Below are 15,444 nucleotides of genomic sequence, written 5' to 3'. Positions count from 1 at the left end.
TGCTTAAGCAGGAACTATAAAGGGTCAATAAGTAGACACAAAGGTACGACTAGAGTTTACTTATGGCCTGTAGGTTTGTCTTCATGCTTTCCTGAAAGATATAAGAGCTTGCAAGAGAGGGTCTAGGAATTTCCAAAAAGTTGTAATACTTGCCAATCTGGATTCTGCACTTGGTTTAGCACCAAGACAAATACCACTCAAATGGTGGGCTAGGTGGTGGGGAATACCTTGATGTTTTGACATGTTTAAGTATAGCACCCTCCTATTCATTCTAAGAGGGCTGGGAGGCAAGGCCCTGGAGTATTTCTTCTCTTTTCACACCAGCTGACTCAGTTTCTGTAGATGCAATCATAAAGTTCTGGATTAAACCCGGAGCGATGCAGACACTTTCGTGGGTCAATCGTTATCAATGCATTTAACATGTATGTGTAGTTGATGTTGGATCTTGTGCTGGTTACCTTCATTATCCTAGAGTCTCAACCTCTTCCTTTGCTAATGCTCCTGGCAAGCTAACCTGGACTTATCCCTCTTGAAACTCCCTATCTTTATTTATCTTAGGTATAGCTTTCTAGAAAGCCAATTGCATGTTCATGGTCTCAGACCGAATCAAGGAATAACTCAGAGTTGATGACCGTGGTACGGAGGGGTGTGGCTACATTGGGGAAATAATGGAAAGCAAATCTGGGCATTCATGTATGGTGTGCATAGGGAAAACCAGTGCTAAGGAGCGGAGAGAGCCTTGAGTTGGTTACCATGTTAACCTTAAAATTGGAGCGGTGTGGATATCCTGGGAAATTCTGGAAAGCAAATATGGGCATTCACTCATGGTGTGCCTAGGAGGAAACCGTGCTAAGGGGCTGAGAGAGCCAGCCGCCACAGGATTCCCTCCTTGGGTTCCTAACACAGTACATTTCCTTGAGTCAGTCACAATTTATTGCCTACTGTCCAGTTTGTCTAACTGGTCAATAACCCCTTCGATGCTGATGACGAGCTGAGCTCGTCATGTAACGCGGTATTTTTAAAAACGATGCACACAGCGGGAAAAGCCGCCGCATCGATGCGGTTAACAAAACTAAGGAGGATCTTCCCATCCTTGTTCCTGGGAATCCTCCACCTTCTCTCCAAATGCAGATCCAATAACTGAACTAAGGTCTACGGTCTTCTATGACCAAAATGGTCATCTGCCATTCTACTGTGCAGGTAATGCTGAACTTTTTGTTCTCTTTCAGAAAGGTGGAACTCGCCCATGCAGTTTTTACACTGCTTCACAAAATTGTCAGACCCCATTCAACACTGGGGGCAGATGAGGGCTTCAGGACAGACGGACTATTGGGCTACAACCATGGTAGTTGAGGTCATTTGTGTCACTGGTGTTCTAGGGCTCAACCTACTATGGCTCTGCACATTGGACCAAATAATGCAACACTTCCACACTTGACAAGGTTGAGCATTCACAGGCTTCCCAAGGCGGTACTGTGAGGGTACTTGAGCTCAGAACTCAATCAAACAACAGGCACAATAGGAAAATAAAGTACTTTGTAATGACAAAGCAATACTAGAAGAACAAGTTATTTACCTTTGATAATGCCTTATCTGGTAGAGACTATCTAGGCGCAGATTCCTCACTTTAGAATTATCTCCAGGCGTCAGACTGGATCTGGAAATTTGTTGGGCGCAGTAGACCCCTACGTGCCAGTAGGTGGAGTTGATCAGCTCTGCGTGGCGTCTTCCGTGCCGGATTGCAAAAAATCGATGGATTTAGGCCCAGATCTCTGTACTGGGGTGAATGTATGACATTGTTCTGCATTCTGTCTATCAACTGTGGTATTTTCATGTGCCTATAAAGGTACCACCCCAGCATGCTGACATCAGCTTCTTTTCACAACTTTCCACACCAGGAGTGCAGAGCCACGAAGAACACAGACCACTGGTGTGGAAAACTAGGGTTCTCAAAGGGGAAAGCCCTGTCCCTAGAAATCTATTCGCAGAGCAGGGAGAAGAGGTGGATGGGTAAAGAATCTGGAGCTGCATAGAGTCTCTACCAGATAAGGCATTACCAAAGCTAAATAACTTGATCGTATGCTAGAGACTTCTAGCCGCAGAGTCCTTACCTTAAAAAAGATTTCCAAGCAATACTTACCCGGAAGGGGGTCTGCAAAACAATTTCAAACCAAAAAATCCTGCAGGACTGAACGGGCAAAGTGCCCATCCCTACGGACCTTACTGTCCAGGCAGTAGTGTTTTGTGAACATGTGCAGAGAAGCCCACTATGCTTCCTGGCAAATGTCCAGTACCGGGACTCCACATGCTAAAACAGAGGTTGCAGCCCTGCTCTGGTGGAATGAGCTTGCAAACCCTCATGGGGCTGCTTTTGGGTTTGTCCAGCAGATCTTAATACAGAGCATGATCTATCAGGAGATGGTCCACCGCTGCACAGCCATCCCCTTCTTCGCTCAAACATATGCCACGAAGAGTTGGTCGTTCACCCGGAATTCTTTCGTGCGGTCAAGGCAGAGCAACGCTCTTTTTTGGTCCTGTCAGTGACATTGCTCCGTTTCTTTAGAGGGATGTGGCATAATGTAAAAAGAAGGCAGGGTGATGGACTGGCCTACATGTAAGGGAGTGACAACTTTCATTAGAAAGGAAGCTCTAGTTAGTAGAACCAGCTTGTCTGGGTAGATGTTCAGGTATGGAGGTTTGGATGACAAAGCCTGAAGCTCACTGACCCTCCAGGCAGATATTATTGCCACCAGGAAGTCCGTCTTGATTTTAAGGAGCCTGAAAAGACAGTTCTGCAAGGGCTCAAAGGCAGCGCACATCCAAATAGTCAGGACGAAGTTAAAGTCCCACTGAGTCATGACAAAGGGAGGAGCTTGCTAACCTTTCAAGCAGCTATGCTCAATAGGGGATTTGAAAAGGGATGGCTGGTCAGGCAACCACAGAAAGGCTGATATAGAAGAAAGGTAACACTTCAAGGTGCCCAGAGCAGAGCGCTACTGGGCAGGAGAAAGAAGAAAGAAAAGAACCTGTGAAAGAGAAGCAGAAAAAGGGTCAACCTGCTGTTCTGCACACCATACCACAAACTTGCCTCAACAGAAGGCGTATACTGTTTTGGTGGAGGGACGCTTGGCTACCAGAATACCATCACAGACTTTGGGCAGAAGGTCAAAGGCTGTCAACTGTTGTTGCTCAATCTCCATGCAAGAAGGCAAAGCCTTGACAGGCTTGGTTGAAGAACCTTCCCCTGCTGCTGCAAGAGAAGATCCTTCCGAAGAAGCAGCCTGATCGGAAGACCAATAGACATGTTCAACCACTCGGGATACCAAACTCTCCGAGCCCAGTCCAGAGCCACATGGCCTGGTCATTTCGGATCTTCTTGAGAACTCTGGGCAGGAGTGGTAGAGGCCTGAGCTCCTCTCAAGACAAAATGCGTCCCCAATCGAGAGCTGCCTTGGAAACTCCAGTGCCCAGAACAGCTGACAATGAATGTTCTCAGTGGTAGCAAACAGATCTAACAGAGGCTTACTCCACTGCTGAAAGAGACCTTTCACCACCCCCATATAGAGATGCCATTTGTGATCCGCTAGGCATCTTCAGGCTTAGCGTTCAGACCGCAAGGTGTTGAGCCACCAGGGATATGCCCTGATGTTCCAGTTATGTCTAGAGATGTAGGGCCTCTTGAAAGAGGGTCCACAATCCCACCCAGTTTGTAAAAGGACCACATGGTACTGGTGTTGTCCGTAAACATCTGTATTAGGCATCCCTTGATGGAGGGTAGAAAGAATTTTAATGTCAGCTGGATCACCCGAAGATCCACAAAGCTGATGTGTAGTCTGGATTCTGCCAGAGGACTCTGTTTTTCACCTCTCCCAGACTGCTGCCCCATCCCAGAAGTGAAGCACCTGTCACCACTGTCAGATCTGGTCGAGGAAGGGAGAGGGTTCTGCCGCTGACCCAACTGTGGTTCATTAACCACCACTGCAGATCTTTTGCAGTTATCTCCAAGATCTGAACCATGTCCGACATTTCCCTGATGCTGCATCCTTGTCACACGAGATGTCAGGAGGATCCTGGATGAGAGGAAATTCATCAAGTACAATATTAGCAAGGCAGAAAAACTGGCCCTAATATCCCTGAAAGAGAACAAATCGGTGGTGGTAAAACCCGCAGACAAGGGGGGTGCCATTGTAATACAGGACGTGGACAATTACAAGAATGAAATCCTCAGGCAATTAGGTGATGGTATCAGCTATAGAAGACTGTCTGGTGACCCCTCAAAAGAACTGGCAGCCGAAATACTCAGAACCACTCAAGAGGGTTTGGACCAAGGCTTCCTATCCGACCAAGAGTTTGGATTTTTGAACCAAAAAGACCCACGACTGCCGACTATTTACACTCTGCCAAAAGTGCATAAAGATTTGAATCAACCACCAGGAAGACCGATAGTCTCCGGCTGTGGCTCCATATTGGAACCCCTATGTAAATACATAGACTTCTTCCTTAAACCTTTAGCTGAAGACACTGCAACCTATATCCGGGATACCACACACACAATCAACTTAGTGGACGGATCCCCTTTTGACTCGCGACAAGAGCTACTAGCAACCTGTGACATTGTGTCGCTTTATACCAGCATACCTCAAGATGAGGCATTAGTTGTGGCTACATTGGCACTGAACAAAAGAGAGGCCCCTACTCGGGTCCCTACTGCTTTTATCATCTCACACCTCAGAATCGCAATGATGAAAAAAATTTTCATGTTCCAAAATCTCTTCTACCTCCAAACCAAAGGGGTGGCTATGGGGGCAGCATTTGCGCCGGACCTAGCTATAATCTTTATGTCAACATATGAGGAAACATTTGTACTCAATGACGTCAATCCATTTAGATCAAACATACGTACGTGGATGAGATACATAGATGACATCCTTCTGATTTGGACGGGCACAGAGAAGGAAATTCAAGACTTTTTTGTTTGGTTGAATAGAAGATCGCAAGACATCCAATTCACCATCCAATATGACAAAACAGCTGTCAATTTCTTGGACATTTCCATCATTGCTGAGGAAGGTACATTACACACTACCCTTTTCAGGAAGCCGACCGAGAGGAATTCGTTACTCCAATACTCCAGCCATCATCCACGAGGTCTGAGGGACAACCTACCTTTCGGGCAATTCCTGCGAATACGCCGGAATTGTAGTAAAAAAGAGGACTACATAGAACAGTCTGAAATCCTCAAAGTACGCCTGATGGAACGCGGTTACCCCAAACGCCTAACCACAAAAGCCAGAAAAAGAGCATGGTTTAACCATCGAGACATCTTGTTACAACCTAATGAACAAAGAAGGAGAATGGAAGAACGCCTGATTTGCGTTATGACTTTTTCCACCCAGAGCAATTCTATAAAGAAAGTCATTAATAAACATTGGAACCTGATCTCCGAAGACCTGGACAGCAAAGACCTACCACTGCACTCCTTCAAAAAGGCCAAAAATATACGGGACCATGTGGTTTGTTCACTTCTTGAAACCACTAAAGAACCTACTATTACTTCAATGTGGAATCTCCCACCCATTGTGGGACATTACAGATGTGGCTCCTGCAAAGCCTGTCCTGCAACCATACAGACTAGAGAGTTTGTTCACAAACAAGTGAAAGTCATTCTTAAATCGCATACCAACTGCAATACCACTAATGTGATATACTGTATCGTATGCCCATGTGATCTACCTTACATTGGACAAACACAGCAACGTGCAAAGGTCAGATTCCTACAACACTGTAGTAGAATTAAATGCAAGGTACCTGGCGCCCCAATGGTAGAACATTGTATCGAAAAAAATCACGCACCTGACAGTCTGAGGTGGGTCATTTTGGAACAGGTCACACTGGGCCCTAGGGGTGGGAGTCTAACCCCTATCCTGAATGTAAGGGAACTGAAATGGATCAATTCCTTTGACTCTGTAAAAAATGGCCTGAATGAGTCAGAGAATACATTTGTCCAACTTGCTAATTTGTAACTCCGAACCTGGCTTCCAAATATTACTTTATACAACCAGCATATGAATGTGCCGGTGTGGTGCATTTAACCGCCATGTTGGCAGGTTCATGCCGATCACCCTTTTGTTACACTGCCCACGTTAATCTGCATAGTGTATAATGCTTTATTTGGTGGTAACGTTTAAGCAGTTAAACCGTTGTGTGAGCAGGTTCCTGCTGATACCTATCTGATTACTGACTCTAACACGTTGCATTCAACCGCCATGTTGGCAGGTTCATGCCGATCACCCCCTTTTTTGTCATACGGCCCACGTTAATTTGCATACTGTATAATGCTTTATTTGGGTACAACCTTTAAGCAGTTAAACCGCTATGTGAGCAGGTTCCTGCTGATACCTATTTGATTACTGACTCTAACACATGTTTTTGAAATGTATGCCAATGTTTCAACATTTCTCTAGGCTTTCTAAATTTATCACTACCATTCTCCATTTTATGTGGTATCTTCTCCGTGACAATCGGCTGAGATGCTCCGCCTTTTGAAAATCTAGACAACTAACGCGCATATCTGTTTACCAGGTCTGTTGCCTGGTTACCCGGTCGGAGTCCTTTCTCAATCTCCAAGAGCCGCGTACTTAAGGCTCACCACGCCCCCTTCCAGGACACTTCCTGGTTACGGGAGACGCATTTTCACCGTGAGACGCCCCGGCAAGCACAGAGCAGCCCTGCGCTAACGGGTAAGCCGATTCCCTCCACACCAAATCGGTAACCGTCCGTTCCTTAGGACGCTTTACTCATAGGCACTACGATCTTTTCTCCCCAGACACGGACTGAAAGTTTTTTCAGCGTGACTTCATCCCAGGCATTCCCCCGGACTCTGGAGACGCTCGCCTCCTGAGAAACCATTGACGAGTCAATTTTGATGACTCTGGGTAAGTTCATCTATACGCCCAATGCTACTTATTCAGGGACATGCTTATTATTAGATAATTAATTACAAATTATCTACCGTATCTTCCCTGCAGATACTGATTTCTGACACGAGCCCGGCAGCCCTTCACCCAATTTGAGAAATTATTAATTAATGAGGCAATACAGATAATCATGGGTAAGCGCATTGACATACCGAACACGTTTATTGAGAGACATGCGTTCCCATCAAACTTTTAATTCTTCTAAAACTGTCCCTGTGTCTCTCCTTCAGATACGGATTTTTGACACTCGCTCAGCCGTCCCGTTTGACCCTAGAGGCATCTCCAGAGCCTAGTACATTACAGTTAATCTTACCCACAAGGTAAGATGATTTAAAAATACCGCCAATGGCAAAGAGGTATCCGTTGTTCGGGACGCTCTAATTAAATTTTTCATTCCCGACACAGATTGACCTCTCCTAGTGGCAGCTCCGCCTGGGTATGCTCATTATCTCTATCTCACTGGGATACCAATTAGCAACAATCTGATTACCCCCTGACCTGCAACTTTTAGCAGGTAAAGTCCTTATAGATACAATTGTCCTCTTGTATAGCCCTCAGTGTACTTTCTTCTTTTTAACTATGTCCCCGGGCGGTACCCCCCGCTACGGTTCAGATAGGGATTAATTGCCCTGTGATAATTAATTTTTGACCCTCATTTTCTGTTCAACCCTAGGAGGTTTGCCCACCCCCCACCCCCGCTTGTCCTGAAGAAGACCCGCACTGTAAGGTTCAATCACCCTACGATCAATTGGGTCGAAACGTAGACTGTTCATCTACCCTTCATCAACTCCTATCACCGGCGCGATTTGGACGGCTTCATAGGAGCTTGAACCCTTTTTTGAAATAATTCCCAGTTTTTTCTGTTACTGCATAAGACCCTGATTGGATAGGGATCTTTTGAATTCATACCAGAATCTTTAATGTATGTTTTCTGTTTCTAATGAATGAAAAGTAAGTCACATCTTTCATGTAAACTTTACCTCCCTCCCCTTTCCTCCCTTTCTCCACTTGGGCACATGAATGAATTTACAATTATGTGTATATTTTGCTCTTTATTGAATAACTTCAACTATGATGAAAAGAATGCATGGTGAATAAAACACTGCATTTCAACTACATCTTGGATTGATTACTTTCTGTTTGAATTGTTTAAAAATATTTTTGACTTTCCCCATCTCTTACCTACTCCTTGTTTGTTGGGGACCCCTCTTTTCTACAATATTTGTGATCCGCTAGGCATCTTCAGGCTTAGCGTTCAGACCGCAAGGTGTTGAGCCACCAGGGATATGCCCTGATGTTCCAGTTATGTCTAGAGATGTAGGGCCTCTTGAAAGAGGGTCCACAATCCCACCCAGTTTGTAAAAGGACCACATGGTACTGGTGTTGTCCGTAAACATCTGTATTAGGCATCCCTTGATGGAGGGTAGAAAGAATTTTAATGTCAGCTGGATCACCCGAAGATCCACAAAGCTGATGTGTAGTCTGGATTCTGCCAGAGGACTCTGTTTTTCACCTCTCCCAGACTGCTGCCCCATCCCAGAAGTGAAGCACCTGTCACCACTGTCAGATCTGGTCGAGGAAGGGAGAGGGTTCTGCCGCTGACCCAACTGTGGTTCATTAACCACCACTGCAGATCTTTTGCAGTTATCTCCAAGATCTGAACCATGTCCGACATTTCCCTGATGCTGCATCCACTGGAACTTCTTCCCCACTACAGAGCCCACATATGCCAGCGGGTATGTTTCATATGCTGGATGCAGGAGGCCATGATTCCCAGAAGCCTCATAGTCAGTCTCACCCTAATCCAGGATAGAAGCCAAAACATAAGTATCATAGCCTGGACTTGCCGTTCGGGAGGATAGGCTCAAAGCTGTATCGTCACCAGAACAGTGCAGATGAAAGGCAGCGTAAGCGAGGGAGCCAGGTATGCCTACAGCATGTTGATAGTGAACCCCAGCGAATGTAGGATGTCTGCTGTAGTCTGGAGGTAGGAGATGACAGCCGGGGCTAGCCCACCTTCAACAGCCGGTTGTCGGGATAGGGGAAGACTGGCACCCCCTGATCTCTGCAGATGAGCTGCAACCACCACCATCACCTTGGTTCACACCAGAGGAGAGCTGGTAAGGCAACAAGGGAGCACAGCGAACTGAATGTACTTGTGGCCCACCGTAAACCACAGGTAACACCTGTGGGCAGGCAGGACAGGGATTTGGAAATATGCATCCTGCAAGACCAATACTACCATCCAGTCTTCCAGGTCCAGGGCAGACAGGGCTTGTGCAAGCATGAGAGGACTAAGGCATCCCTCCTTCTTGGGTACCAGAGAGTAGCAGGAATAGCAACCACAACCTACTTCCGGCATCAGCACACTCTCTATGGCTCCCTTCGCCAAGAGAGCCATCTCTCTCTGGTGGAGTAATAAAAGATGGCCCTCCGTTATCCTGTCGCAAACAGGTGGCATGGGAGAAGGGGAAGTCACGAAGGGCTAGTATTCTTCAGGGTCCAGTGACCACTCCCATTTCTCCCCATGACCTAGCCCCTAAGAATGGGGCTCAGGGTTCGGCCTGGAAGACATGGCTCCAGTCGGCATCGGCCAACGCACCTCTGGGTCGAAGTCAGGAATCATAATGGGGATGGCGCCTCTGGCCCTCCCACAGCTGTGCTGGGAGCATCGGGACTGGGGAAGGTGGTACGACTGGCACTGGTCCCGATCAATCCATGGAAACAAGGAGCTGATTTGTGCAAGAGACGCAGTATGAACCTGTAGGGGTCCTTCCAGACCCCACCGGACCTGAATGCACCTGAATGGACAGGATGCTTCAATCTGAGGTGCATGACCTCATGAAACTTCTGGAGTTTAGCAGGGCTTGCTCTGGCTTCCAGAAACTCGGGGAGACGCGGAGCCGACCCAGGCACTGATGCATCTGCAGAGCTTGGCCTAGAGTGTCGGTGCGCCCTCGTATCGTCGGGCAATGAATGAGGTGAAGATCTCGGACTCCACGACCGCACCCAGGACCTTCCTCTTGGCCGGGAGTGAGATAGTTGCGGCGTTGTATGTCGAGCTGCCAGGAGTTTGAGGGTTCACTCCCTCAAGGCCTTCCAGTGCATGGCGAGGCACTCAGTGCAGGCCTTTGGGTCGTGGTCACACTCGAGGCACCAAAGGCACACAAGGTGCAGGTCCGTCACTGACATCTGACTGTGACAGGTGCCTCAGGGTTTGAAGCCAACTTTCCTAGATGAGACTGCTGCCACATCAGGAGAAGATTCTTAAAAACTTCTACAAAAGTCGAAAAGAGATTAGTCAAATAGTTACTAAGGGGTAGCTCTCTCCAGATCTGCGCTGAGTAGCGCAGAAATATATTAACTGATGTCAGCACGCTGGGATGGAGCCTAGATAGACACCACACATGTCACATCCGGCACAGATGATGCCGATGGATGCCATTTACCGGCAAGCAGATGTACTGCTCACAAAAAACGTCTGCACCCAGCCTAACACCTGCAGATAATGCAATGGTAAGGAATCTGCAGCTAGAAGTCTCCATCAGAAAATGCACAATTCTACTAAGGACACAAGGTAGGAACTCTTGAGGCACTCCTCCCATGTGATGCTACACCCGCAGAACCCTCTCATACTAAACCCTCCCTAAATGAAACCTGGATGGCAGGCATCCCCCAGTAGTTATGGCCAAAGCATGAATCAGGCACAAGTGCAGTCTTTCATGTCTACCATAAATCACTGTTCACTTTAAGTCTTTTACCTCTGGGGCTGTAGTAGGTAAAGTTGTAGTTTGTGGGGCTGTCCCAGAGTGAATCAGACATTCTCATGTTGCTTCACATGGGTGGGGGCCATGGCGAACAAGGACAGCCTGAGAACCAAAATAATAGGCCATGTGCAGACACCTGGCTCCGACTCTTCAGTGCAGTCTGTCATGTGGAGAGTAAATGTGGGCCGAGCTGCTGCAGTCCATTCAAACACAAAGCAGGTCTGAGCCCATGACTGGGCCACGTCAGCCACAAAAGCCATGTCAGCCACAAAAGCAGAAGCAGCCCCAGTTATGCTGGCACAGCGCATAGGGCAGCTGCACTCCCAAACAAGTCAGTACAGGTTGCTACAGCCCTGATTAAGACAATATCATTAATATAGCCAGTGCAATTAAAAAAAAAACAGAACAGGAACTTGCAGCTCCAATCGGGCTGATGTCATCAACATTATAGATATAGCACCGACCATGCCGGAACAGGCAGTTGCTTACAGTGATTCCTGCCAGGATCCAGGTTTGACAGACCGTGCAGGGGAGGGTCTCCTCCGCAGTATGGGTTGTTCCTAGCTCGCTGTCACTTACTCAACTTCCTCTGGATGTCCCACAGCCCTAGGGACACGCTTGGCTTTTCCTACTAAGCAGTCTCTCCTCATACAGGGCCAGGCAGACCTCTTCCCTCTTTCATAAGGCAGAAAGTATTCTAGGACATTAAGCACACATTCAGATACTCCAGTAGAACGTGCCGACTTCAGGTGATGTCACTGCGCCTCTGGAAGACTGGCTGTCAGGGGGACACCAGCCCCGGTCACACCGCAGTCATTCAAGGACTCCGATGAGCACTTTCTTTGATCTTGAAGGACTGGAACAAACTAAGATGGCTTGGGTCCGACTTTTATACACAACTGCTAAACAGGGAAAGTGACCCACCATTTACAATTTCAGAACCAGTTTCGGGTGGGTCTTTTTCAAGTGGCCCTCTCTTGTTGCTCTACAGAAACAGTCTTCATATAAAGAGATGCTTCTTTCAGCGGGTGACATCGGGGCTAGCTCCAAGGAGCACCCACAATACAGGCACAGTTAAGTGTGTGGTTTCTGGGCCTGGCTGTCTTCATGCTCTCTGAAGCAGTAATTAGACAGATTAAAGTGCAGGCCTGACTTAGAAACTTTCTCACCTTCAAAAACAGAAAATGCAGTCTGTTCCCTCACCCCCTACCTTCAACTAAACCGTTAGTGCCCAGAAAAAACAACTCAACAGCCCCTTGATAACAAAAGGCTTTATGAAATTTGTAAATGTAGCCCTGACTCCATCCTCCTCACTTCAGTGTCTGGATCTCCACCCAACAGCCTAAAGAATGCAGGAAAATACACTTCAACTGTATGCAGAAGCTGTCAACATTCTCCATCTTGTTTCAAGCAAGATCGAAGAAGCCAAAAAAGCGGACCTTGTGATCAGACTCTAATCCTACTGCAAAACAGACTAAGAACTCTTCAACATCATCAAGGAATTCCCCAACTCAACAGCTACACCAAACATCGCCCACTCGCAGACCCTCTGCAACAATGTTTCAGACTTTTTTCCACAAAAAAATTCTACTTCAACTTTGCACCCCAACCCACCAGTGAGAGCATTGCCATGCAACCTCCCACTGCCATTTGGAGCTCCCACCCCCTAATAAACTGGAGCCCACTCACCACAAGAGACCCCACCAGAATCATGCAGAACATCCACTCGGGTTCCTCCACGGACCCCTGACCTCACCACATGCACAACCTGGGAAGCACACTGATCGGCGCCAACCACACCACCATGATCAAATCCTCCATCCTCATCAGATACTTCCCAGACTAATGGAAATAAGTAAAGGTTACTGTTCTGCTGAAGAAACCCTAGTCTAATCCTAAAGATCTCAGTAACTACAGGCCCATCTCATTCCTACCCTCCCCAACCAAAGTCTTGGAGAAAGAGAACAGCAAGCAGCTCTCCACCCATCTAGAAAAGCCCCTTCTCCTTGACTCCACCCAATCAGGATTCCGTAGCAACCACAGACTGTCCCCCTAGCAGCAACAGACGACATCTGCTAAATCATGGACAGAAGAGAAACTGCTGCACTCATACTGCTCAACCTCTCAGCAGTGTTCGACACATTATCCCACGACACAACCATTACCAGACTTCATGAGTCCAAGGACTCACCCTGAGTTGGATCACCTCCTTCCTCCCACACAGGACACAACTGGTCACTCTTTAATTTCACCTCTGAACCCAAGAAGCTCATCTGCGGAATCCCCCAGGGCACCTCCCTCAGCCCGCACCTGTTCAACATTTGCAAGGTACCTCTCACCTGCATCATAAGAACCCCTGTCCGCAACATTGTCTCCTACACGAATGACACTAAGCCGACACTAACACCACCACCAGGAATACATTTACGACCTGTATGTCCGAAGTAGCAAAGTGGATGTGAGAGAACTGCCTCAAGCTCAACACTGATAAAATAGAGGTCCTGATCTTCGCAAATAAGAACTCCCACAGGGACTCCTCTTGGTGTCCATACGACCTGGGTTCCATGTCCATCCACAATAACCCCGCCAGAAACCTCTGCATCGTCCTTGAGGACAAGCTCCGCATGAACATTCATCCAGCTACCACATCCTCAGAATGCTTTGCAAACACCGTCACCAGACTCATCCTAGACATCCCCATAAGCACACACTTCACGCTCTACCATGCAGAACTGCACTGGCTACCCATCCAGAAATGCTGCAAATTCAAGCTTCTTATCCACGCCTAAAAAGCCCTCCACAATGCACCAGCCTACCACAATGACAGACTCCAACTCTACCAACCCTCCAGACATCTACACTGCACTTATTTATGCCTTGCACGAGTCCCCCCCGCATCCTCAGAAGCAAGAGGTCCAACTTTCTCCTTCATCACAAGTGGAACAAACTCCCTCTACACATCAGGACCACCACTCCACACAAAGCTAAAGGCCTAGATATTAACTAGGAGCACATCTAGTCCTATGCTTCTGCTCTGGTGCCTGGAAACCTCCACAGGTCATAAGCTGCGCCATACAAATCCACATAACATACCAAGGTAGGGTTATCCACAATGGATCTCACTGGCTTCAGTATTCAGGCTCACTTACACTGAGAGACCTTCTACTGCACACTGCAGAGATAACAGATACTGGACATACACACAGGATGGTAGCACAAGGTTCTGGGCATACACATAACAGCAGAACTTCACCCAAGCAGAGCCTGTAGGCACACTAACACAGAAAAAAAGATCTGGTCACACTGTTGATCTCTAGAAACACTGCATGCTACCAGGATGGCTTTATGTGCTACACCCAGGACATGGACTGTAATCCTTTATCTGCTATGAGGGCAAACTTGGAGTGCCCCCCCGCCCCCTCCTCATGTCACAATTCCACGACTTCGCATAGTTAGAGAAAGGTCTAGATCTCTTCATGTACGCTACATAAGTGTAATTCTAGAGCCAAAATAAAAGTCAGAGTACCAACTTTACACGCAGCTGGGCACTTAGGGAAGGGGAACATGTCTGCATACCATGCAGAGGGTATTCCTATCCCAACAATAATTTTTTACCTCTAAAGAATAGCAAGAGGTTGTGCTATACCAAGTAAAGCCGAGAAGGAACTGGAAATGGAAAACTGTGTAGGGACATCATGGTAGCGACACTACATCAGACATTTTCTGACATACAATGCTCGGCTCTTCACAAGCCCTGAAAGATTTCATGATAAAGTAGTATTCATCCGGAACAAAATGCTTATATTTCACAGATTATGAATACAGACAAAGACAGGTGATGTAAAAGGCAAAATCCACTGTATGAACACAACCAAAGCTAGTATTACACTAAAAGCAATAAACAGGATGAAGAGCAACACATTTCTAAAAAGAACGGCCAAATGCTCCTAAACCTATTTACATGGACCACTGCTTTTGCTTTTTTTTTTAAACCGTCATCAGCTTTACCTGAAAAAAAGGTCCTCCTTCCAAGTGCTATTAGTATTCACTGCACATTACCTCAGAAACTAAATCTCAGACAGGTAGGGCTTCCTAAAGCTAACTGTATGCCTCAGATCACACCTCCAAGTAGTTTTGTTTATTTATTTAACAGTTTTATACAGCGCTGACAAGACATCAGTAAAAGCTTACAATGTAACAAGACAAATCAACTCAGGTAAGCCAGACCAAGTCAAGTCAGTGGTTGACGTACAGTCGTATAGTTATAACAAAAAGCTTCCATAATACACTTTACAGTGTCTGGTGTCTACTGTGCCTAGTGCCGGGCGAGGGTGGTTTCCATCCCACCCTCAAGGGCACTAGAATGCCACACTTGCCGGAGTTCAGCCCTGTGTCAATTATAAGAGACCAGTCTGTCTTTTACTCTCCTCTCACACCACAAATCCTAGGCCATCGTCAGAGAGGAACTGACCTCAGAGGGGCTAATAGGTGCTATCATATTATGCGTGCTTTTAGCAACTGTGGCAATCCATCTGAACCCCAAACGTTTTCAAATGTATTACTCGAGTTGGTAATGGATAGAATTTAATGTAACAATAAAGCAATCAGAAGTCCTAAAAGAGTAGAAAGTACATGGTTGTCTACCACAGAACTATAAACCAGCATCCGTGCCCAGGTATGCAGACATCATTCATGCAGTA

The 15,444-nt window shown here is 46.8% G+C and overlaps 1 protein-coding gene across 1 annotated transcript in view; it reads right to left on the bottom strand.

Moving 5' to 3' along the window:
* Nucleotides 1-15,444, bottom strand: part of MTHFD1L (methylenetetrahydrofolate dehydrogenase (NADP+ dependent) 1 like) — an 884,753-nt gene that overhangs the window by 264,400 nt on the left and 604,909 nt on the right. The window lies entirely within an intron of this gene.

The sequence above is a fragment of the Lissotriton vulgaris genome, chromosome 6 (genome assembly GCF_964263255.1).
Source record: "Lissotriton vulgaris chromosome 6, aLisVul1.2, whole genome shotgun sequence".
Lineage (NCBI taxonomy): Eukaryota > Metazoa > Chordata > Amphibia > Caudata > Salamandridae > Lissotriton > Lissotriton vulgaris.
Note: the sequence above shows the minus strand (reverse complement) of the source record. Positions and strands in the feature narration are given on the sequence as shown.